The following is a 9348-nucleotide window of genomic DNA, read 5'->3' as shown; positions in this document are numbered from 1 at the left end:
TGTTCTTTTATTATTCTTATCATTATGAAATTTAGAAATAACCAAGGGATATTGCTAAATAAAAACAAAGACACTTGCCTGCCCCGTCACAGAAATTGCTCTATTGGCTTATTATTTCCTTAATGAAATATTATTTATTTCATTAGAAATATATCAGATTCCATGAATGGCTTTCTATTTTACAGATATCCCTATAAATAAGGTACCTCCCAAGGGCTAGAAGTGTTTTAAAGTGGTTTGTCTTCATTTCTGCCATCATTATCATTCCTAATAGAGTCAGCGACGTGTACATACCTGACGCGGCCCCCGTGGCCACCAGGGGGCGCGCAGACCCTGTGGTTTGGGCTCCAGGGAGCGCTGCGCGGTGGTAGCAGAGACCAGCACCTGAGGGTCTGAGAGGAGCCAGGAGGCGACAGAGGACGCGGGAGCTGTGGCCCCTCGCAGGCGCCCCGCGAAGGAGGAGAGTGAGGGGAGAGTGAGTGAGGACAGGCACAGAAGGAGCAGTAGATTTCCCGGGGGCTCCTGGAGGAATGGGTAGGGGAATAAGAATCAGAGGGAGGAGTGGGGAGAGGATTTATGGTAAATGGCAAAGACTGTAACAACAACGGCCTGTACCAGTGCATCTCAGCAGCTGACAAAGGGTAGAGAATGATGAAAATAAAATTTAAAAAAGCGTTATGTACCTTGAATATAATACTATATAAAAATAATATATGAATATGATAATATTCATATACGAGCTATATGTATGAGTCTATACTGGTGTGAGTGTTGGAATAAGTAAGTACATGCTGGAGTTAACTGACCCTCAGTGGCCCCCGCCTGCAAGGGGCTTTGCTCGTCGCCCGGAGGGAGGCGCGGGCTGGGGAGGAGGCCTCGGTGTCATCAGAGACGCCTTTAGGACTTTGCCCTGATTAAGGAGCCAGGGTCGCTAGGGAGGCCCAGGCAGGTTACTTCTCTTAAAAAAGCTAGTTTGCTGTTTTAGTAAACAAATGAATCCCTTCATAAATGGCGTTACTTGTTACAGAAATGTCTCCAAACAGAAACATCTAACGAGGAATCAAAGGACCGTGGAGGGGTTGTGTGTGGGCAACGGGGTCGTCCCCGCGGAGCCCGCAGGTGCGGCCGGAGCCCTGGGAGGAGGCTTCCTCCGGGTCGGGTCGAGGCCCGCACTTCACAAAGCCCCTCGGAAAGGAGGGCGGTGACCAGGGCATCGCGGGAGCATCCGGCCTCATCATTGTTGCTGCTCCTGGATCCGCTCAGACGTGGAGGCGGGAACGCTCTGCGCGCTGGCTCGCCTGCCTGTCCTTTCCACGGAAATGGCTCGAGAGAGAAACGTGGGAAAATGACAGAATTTCCCGTTTTTTAGGTATTACTATTGTAATTATTAAATTCATAATGAGTTGAATTATTAACAGTTGATTTAAGTACTTGTCATTAAATAATTTAAAAACATTATCCCTTGCTTAAACTGCATCTGAAGTAGATGCTCGCCAATTGTTAATACTTAAAGGAATAAGGGACATGGTCATCATTATCAAATAGGAACCGCGAGCTGCCCGCCCCCAGGCAGGTGGGGCTCCCAGCGCCGCGGAAGGGGACACGGTGACAACAGGGCCCCGGCTGCCCCGTTCTCACCAGGTAAAGCAGTGACAGTGACCCCAGAGGTGCAGCCCCGTGGCTCCCTGTCAGTTTAGAAAGGCTGTCAGGGGCCCCGGTCCCCTCCGGGGTGCGTTCCAGGGGTCCCACCTGCCCTCTAGCGTGTCCCCCACCAACTCCTGCTCCAACCTCTCCCTCCCTCCAGTTTCACGAGGGCGCCCTGGGGAGGGGGTGGGGCTCGCTGACAGGACCCCTTAGCCCGAGGGTCTTCCAGAGACCCTGGAGGGAGGGGCTTGTACAGTTGAGGGGCTCTAAACACCCCTATTATTACCCAGAGTCCAGGGAGAAAGTGATAAACCCACGGGGACCCCCCAGTGCTCAGCCCCAACCCCACCCCCTCCCTGAGGATTAAGATGCAGGTTCCAGGCCCCAGCCTAACAGGCCTCGTAGAGACACTCACTGATGCATTCCCTGCCACGACCCTCACCTCCCCGTGGGGTCCCACAGTGACTGGGGCTCCCGCTTCCCCAAAGCTCCCGACCAAGGACTGGTGTTCCCCCCGCTCTGGAGGACTAGCTCCCCTGCAGGGCCAGGCCACTCCTGGAACCTGCTGTGCGGACCCCCTGTGCAGACCCCAGGGCAGGATGGACCAGAGCAGCAGCCCCAGGACAGGCCTTGCTAGTCAGCGCGGGGACGCGCTCCCAGCTCCCCGGACTCCGCAGCAAGGCTCTGGGAGAGTGGACTGGACTCACGTTGTTTTCTTTTTTCTGCTCTTTCCTTCCTCTTCCTGTGAGAAAGGGTCTAAAATGGGTCAGCTGTAATGTCAGCCAGTGGCGGTCAGATGCTTCTGCAGCTACTCAGAGGACTGCCCTGGAGAAAGTGCCTCTGAGTAACCAGATCTGTGTTCTGTGTCTCCTGTTCTGACTACCCAGCAAATGATGTGAAGGCGACGGCAGCCGTGGACGTTCTGCCAGATGAAGGGTGAAGCGGGATCCCAGTCAGAAGCAGGGGAGGTGCATCTGAGGGCAGGGGAGGCAGCTCCACCAGCAGGGAGGGGCGTTCAGGCAGGGACAGCTGCTCACCTGCCCATGATGGGGGAAGAAATCTACAGATCCCCAGGAGTCTCTAACATCACTCCTCTTCGAGCAGCTCCCTCCTCCCATATCTGCACTGGCTCCCTATTGCCTGCAGGAGCATGTTCTTCCTGGGCATCACCACGACCTGACATGTAACCTCCGGGATCCTCCTGACCCAGGCCGTGCACTGTCATTCACATACACTCAATGTCTCCTGCCTTTCAGCCGCTGCTCCTGTCTTCTCCCCACAATTCCACCCACTCAGAGCCTCTCTCACAGTCCAAGGAGAGCAGTGCACTCCTCCTTCCATCTTCAGCAGCCCAGACTTGGTCTCCAGTTAGGGGACTGTTTTCAAGGAAGCTGCAAACAACCCAGGACTGGTCTTTGCAGGTGTTCTACTGATTTTCTTGAACTGTCTTAAAAGTGGAAGCAAAGTCCTGGGAAGGGGAGCAGAGATGAGGGGGCTTCTAGATGAAGCCCCGCCAAGAGGTTATCGGTGGACTGGCTCTCTCCCAGCTCTCTACCCCATCCTGTGGGGACAGTTAACACAAGAAAGAGTTTTCTTAATGTCCCAGCAACGTGGCCCAGCTGTGGCTGCTTTGTGTGTCCCTTGTCCTGGGAGCTTCTCTGTGGCTTCTCCACGCAGGTGAGGAACAGGGCAGAGGCAGCCAGGATGGAAGGGGCTCCCCTGCCCGCTGGGTCTCATCAGACAGGCGAACTGACACTGTCATTTCTAACCACATACAGTGTGGAAAGGACAATCACAAAGTCTAGGACATTGTAGGTATTCAATAAATGAGAGCTATTATCTGACAACACACACTCACGCACACAGTGAATTGTGCGCACACACATATACACTGCTCTTTCTCTCTCTGAAGCACGAGTCAAGCCCAGGGCAGGGGCCCAGCATGGAGTGTGTTGTATGAGCCCACTGCTGTCAGGGAGCTGGGGAGCTGGTGAAACGCAGCAGGACTCAGAGCTGTGTCCCCGGGAGGCCACCATGTGAGTGAGCCCCCTACCCAGCCGTCCTGCCCACCATGGGCTCTTTGGAGCTGGGCACTGGTAGGAAGGATGTGCGGAATCCTGTCTGCAGCCGGCACGGAGGGGTGACTCGGGGCTTCAAGAATTCAAACTGATGACAGAGGAGAATGACGGATACACACGACATCCTTATGCTGAGTAAGAGTACACACTGTGTGGTTTAATGTGAAGTTCTAGAACAGGCAAAATGTATCCATGAGGCAGAAAAATCAGAACAGTGGTTGTCCTTCCTGATTCGATGTGGGGACTGACTGGGAAGGGTCGAGAGGGGGCTTTGTGGACATAAGGCTGATGGTCTACAACTCGAAGGGGCTTGGGTTCCACAGGTACATGCACTTGTGAAAACATCACTTAAGAGATGTGCATTTGATAGGATACAATTTTTAGGAAAAATAAACTGTAATAATATTGAACTCTAGCACTACACACTCTGAATTATTCAGGGCACATGTTACTGATGTCTGTAACAGTCCTTGAAATGGATTAAAATTAAGACGGGTTGATGGGAGGAGTATGAACACATGGACAGATACACATAAAGCAAGTACATTCAAATGTTAATGGTAGAATCAACACTGTGGGAATATGGGGTTAAATAAAAAATTATTTCATATTTCCCTTGTGTTTTAAAATTTTCATAATTAAATGTTGGGAGAAAAACTGCACGAGCCCCTTCCACTTTTGCCGTTTTTGGAAGACGCCAAGCAAAGGGACATGAATGTTCAGGGTAACTGGATCTGCTCGGAGGAGAAGCCTGTGAGGAGCAGGAGCCACACAGTGAGGAACGGTTGCTCAGCATCTGTGGTTCCTCTAGGAATGCCAGAAACCTCTTGCCTTCAGAGTTCCCTGCCCCCAACTCCCTGGATGGGGGAGGCCTTCCTCAGTCAGAGGCCAGCCAGGGGGCCCAGGATTGCGGACACGACCCTACGAAGGACACACTGCTGTCTGGATGTGCCTGGTCAGGGAGATTATTCCACCACAGGGGGAGACAGCCTTTGCACTGGTGACACCTCGTGAATAATCCCTTAATGTGGACTCACATGCTTATTCTTCTGCTGTAGTGGAGAAGAAAATGCACCAAATACAGCTGTCAGTGGTGAGCACACCTTTCTCTCAGCCTCTTGCAGATCCAGAACTTCTGATGACGAGGCGCCCTAGGGCGCTGAGCTTTGCTCCAAAGATTGATCTACATTTTCCTCTCTGACTTGTGCTGCGTGCAGTGCGCCCTTGCTCTGATGCAGCTCTCTCAGTTGTCCATCCAGCCTCTGCCCATGTGAGCGCTGTTCCATCTGGGAAGGGAAAGCTCTGCTCTTTCTCAACACTGTAAAAGATCCTAGAAAGATGTGGTAACTACCCATTCCGGGGTTTCCTCTTCCTGCTCTGCTGTTCTGCCCAGGATTCTCTGCACAGTGCTCTCCTTCGCATCTACGCTTCCATTCCCCTTGTCAGCCAGAGTTCCCTAGGCTTTCTGGGATTTCCATAACAGTTTTCAGGGTCCCTGAGCTCACAGTATTGCTCGTCCTTGTGAAGTGCTTCCAGTTTTCTCTTCCCCCAGACCACGTGGATTTTGGCATTTCCTTCCCAAACCCCAAGGGCTCATCTTGTTGATCTCTCCTTCTTGACCTGCCCCCAGGGGAGGAAGGAGGATGCTGGCGGGAAGGTGAGGACTTGAGTCTGTGTTGAGACCCAGAGGAGGGGCGGGGCGGGCGGCCTCTTCAGCAGGTGGACTCTGAGGGGGTCGGGAAAGAAGAGGTAGCAGAAGAGCGAGAGCGGAGAGCTTCCCTCCCCACAGACTCCATGCAGCTTCGGGTCCTGACGACCTGGCGTCTATCCTGCCCGTGCTGCCGCCCGCCAATCCAGGCTGATGCTCAGGGTGCGTCTCAACGAGGCATCTGTGACGTCATGCGGCTCCCCACCGTCTTGACATCCTTGGGAATTCCTCCTCAGCCCCCGCCTGCCTCCCTCCTCCATCCCACTACCTGCCCTGTGCAGTCAGGAGGTGTCCCCAGTTCACTGGTGAATTCATTGGATCTGTCACGTCGCCAGCTGGAATGGGACAGGCCCTGAACCCAGGGATCCCAGGCAAGGGCGCTGAGACAGCAGGGTCGCAATCCCAGCAGGGACTGCTTGACTCTGGGCTGGTCGTGCCCTCCCCTCTCCCGTGGAGCCTCACCCCGCCCCTCCGAAGACCCACCCCCTGCACGCGGACTGGGTGTCCATGGCGACGGGAAGGAAGCCGGTTCTGAATTCCCTACTCCCTTCATTAGTTCATCAATCCCTTTATTTTCCATAAGTGTATCAAACATTTCTCAGCTTGTCCTTCGTCAGCGTACATTACAGTATGGACTTTTGACCTTTATTTTGGCAGCAGATATTTTATTTAGTCAAATTTGGCGCCATGTTTATGAACAGAAACACAGATTTTTGCATTGTCTGGGGAAGTTTCAGCTGGATCTTTTTTGTGTCAAAGAAAGAGAGAAATTAATGAGAATACTTCCTTGAATAAATCCCTTTAAATTTATTGCCCATCATCGTGGAGATGAATTTACTTAGGAAAAAACTAAGAAATTCTGAGAATGAAGGAGGTGAGACAATAGAAATCAGAGTTCCAGCTCTTATGTCCTAGCTCCTATGATTGAACATTGTCTCCATGGATTGAATAAACAATGATACAAGGAGAATTGTAAAGCATGTTTTACCCTGAGAAATGAACTAAGTTCCCGAAAGCCTTTCCATCAAGGAATATACCTATAATAGGAAAAGTTCAAATAAATTAAAGAGATAGAAACATTAACAGTTTTCTTTCTGTGAGCATCACTCACCGGAAGTGGCCCAAATGAGACCCACCCAGCTCCTCCCCTCTGTGATCTGAAGTCATCTTGAACCAAAATGGGGAGTACTAATGTCCACACCCTGTAAGATGTAATGAAGTTGCTTTGGATCTGGGCTGCCTGAGTTTGAGACCCTGCCTGTTTTATCCCTCATCCAGGGGTCTAGGGTGTGTCTTCATTAAACGTTCTCTGTCTCCTTATCATCTGTATGTAGAAAGGATGGTAATGGGATCTGACTCACAGGGCTACTGTGAGATTAGTGAGGGGACCAAGTACAGCACTGAGAATAAGATCCACTGCTGTGTTATCTATTTCAGGACCTATTCCAATTTTGACAACAACCTTGAGGGGGAGGCCAGGTGCCTGAGGGTTGCTGTAAACATTCAATAAGATCACCTTTCAACCTTGTTCCCAACACAGACACAGATGAAATCAAGTTAATGTTGTCAATTTGCTGGGTTTTTTCAACCTGAGGGGTGACTCAAGGGCCACAGGGATTTATGAGTTTATTTTACATGAGAAAAAGAATGTCTTCAAGTAAATTACATCACCAGATAACCAGCCCCCAGCTGCCACTGACGCCCAGAAGTCAGATTGCCAGAGGGTTTATCTGCAGTGAAAGAAACACAGATTATCTCTTTGTTTCTCCAAAACTCCTCCTGCCAAATCCCTTAGCTCTGTAACACCCCCTGCTCTCTTCTCTCCTTGAGGTGGATTTAAGAGAACCTGCCTTTTTGTTTTGGCCAATTTGAATAAAGCTTTCTCCATCTCCAAGCACAGATGTCTCAGTGATTGGCTCACTGCTCATCGGGCACATGAGTTTGAGATTAAGAGATCTGGTATCAAGGGTAGGTTTTATAATCTCGATTTGCAAAATGAGAGCCCTCTCCTTCAACTCATTTCGCTACATTTCTTCTTTTCCGAAGTGCCGTTTGCGATATTCATTCCTATTTGTCCATCTCCCTCTTGTTAGGGGTGAAGAGGCAAATGAAATAATTCAACCAGGCTACCACTGCAGGTGTGTGATATTAGACGGAGCGTGTCCAATGGGGAGCAGCACAGAGAGTGTGAACAAATCTTCACTGAGAGCAGAACGGTGCAGCGGAAGCGAGCTGGGCTCCCAACTCAGAAGAAGAAGACTCTTTCTGCGTGTTTACAAGTGCTCAATTCTCTACATAAAATCTAGCTGTTTCCACTTTTTGCCTACTACGAAAAATGCTACTTTGATGAGGGTTTTCTGTTTTTGTTTGGGGTTGTTTGTTTTGCTTTTGTTTTCATGTGCAGTGGGGAGGAGATGAGTGTGGAGGAGAATGTGGTGAAACTGGAACCCTTCTCCATTTCCGGTGGGAATGCAAAACTGTGCAGCCTCGGTGGAAAGCAGTCTGGCAGCTCCTCAATAAGTTAAGTATAGCATTGCCATAAGACCCAGCAGTTCCACTTCTATGTATATACCAAAAGAATTGAAAACAGGTGTTCAAACAAAAATATGGGCTTGAACATTCACAGCAGTGTTATTCACAACAGCCAAAAGGAGAAAACCACCAAACGTGCATCAACTGATAAAGGGATAAACACAAGTGGTACACCCATTCAGTAAAATATTATTCAGGCAATAAAAAGCAATAGATTATAGATGCATGCTATGACGTGGATGAACCTTGAAAACATCAAGCTAAAGGAAAGAAGCCAGAGACAAAAGTTCATGTATTCTATGATTCCATATATATGAAGTATCCAGAACAAGCAAATCCAGAGACAGAAAGTAGATTATTGATTTTTAGGGTTTTAGGGAAGGAGGAATGTGGAGTGACTGCTTAATGGTTATGAGATTTCCCTTTAGAGTGATGAAAATGTTTAGTACTAGAGATTATGGTTGCACACCATTTAATTGTACTTATTGCCACTGAATCCTACTCTATAAAATGCCTGAAAAGGTTAATTTGTGTGTGTGTGTGTGTGTGTGCTGAGGTTCACCCTGAGCTAATATCTGTTGCCAATCTTCTACTTTGTGCTTGAGGAAGATTTGCCCTGAGCTACTGTCTGTGCCAATCTTGCCCTATTTTGTATGTGGTCACCAATACAGCATGGCCATCAACGAGTAGGTCTGTTCCTGGGATATGAAAGCGGGCCACCAAAGCCAAGCATGCCAAACTTAACCACTAGGCCATGGGGTTGATCCCCTAAACTGGTTATTTTTATGTAAACTTTACCATAACAAAAAATTTCTCAAGTTGCACTATAAAGCCATCCTTCCCAAAGTCAAGCATTTTGGCCTTTAATCTCCTTTTTCAAGAGTTTTAGATAAGAAATGTTTTACTAGTTTATGCATAATTATTTGTATATCTTATTTAATAACATCTCCATTAAGATCTGTTGTCCATTTTTTAATTGGATTGTTTTTTATTGTTGTTGAGATGTAGGAATTTTTAATATATTCTGTTGTTAATCCCTTATCAGATGTATGATTCAAAAATATTTTCTCCCATTTTGTGAGTTGCCTTTTCACTCTTTTGATAGTGTCCTTTGACAAAAACTTTTAATTTTAATGATGTCCAATTTATCTATTTTTCATTTTATTGTCTGTGCTTTTGGTGTTATATAAATCATTGTCAAATCTGTCATGAAATTTTCCATTTCCTAATAAGAGTTTTATAGTTTTAGCTGTTATCATTGATCCATTTTGAGTTAATGTTTGTATATTGTGCAAGGTAAGTGTCCATCTTCCTTCTTGTGCATGTGGAGATCCAGTTTTCCCAGCACCATTTAAGAAGACTGTCCTTTCCACATTGGATGGTCTT

The sequence above is a fragment of the Equus przewalskii genome, chromosome 28 (genome assembly GCF_037783145.1).
Source record: "Equus przewalskii isolate Varuska chromosome 28, EquPr2, whole genome shotgun sequence".
Lineage (NCBI taxonomy): Eukaryota > Metazoa > Chordata > Mammalia > Perissodactyla > Equidae > Equus > Equus przewalskii.
This window is presented reverse-complemented; position numbering follows the sequence as displayed.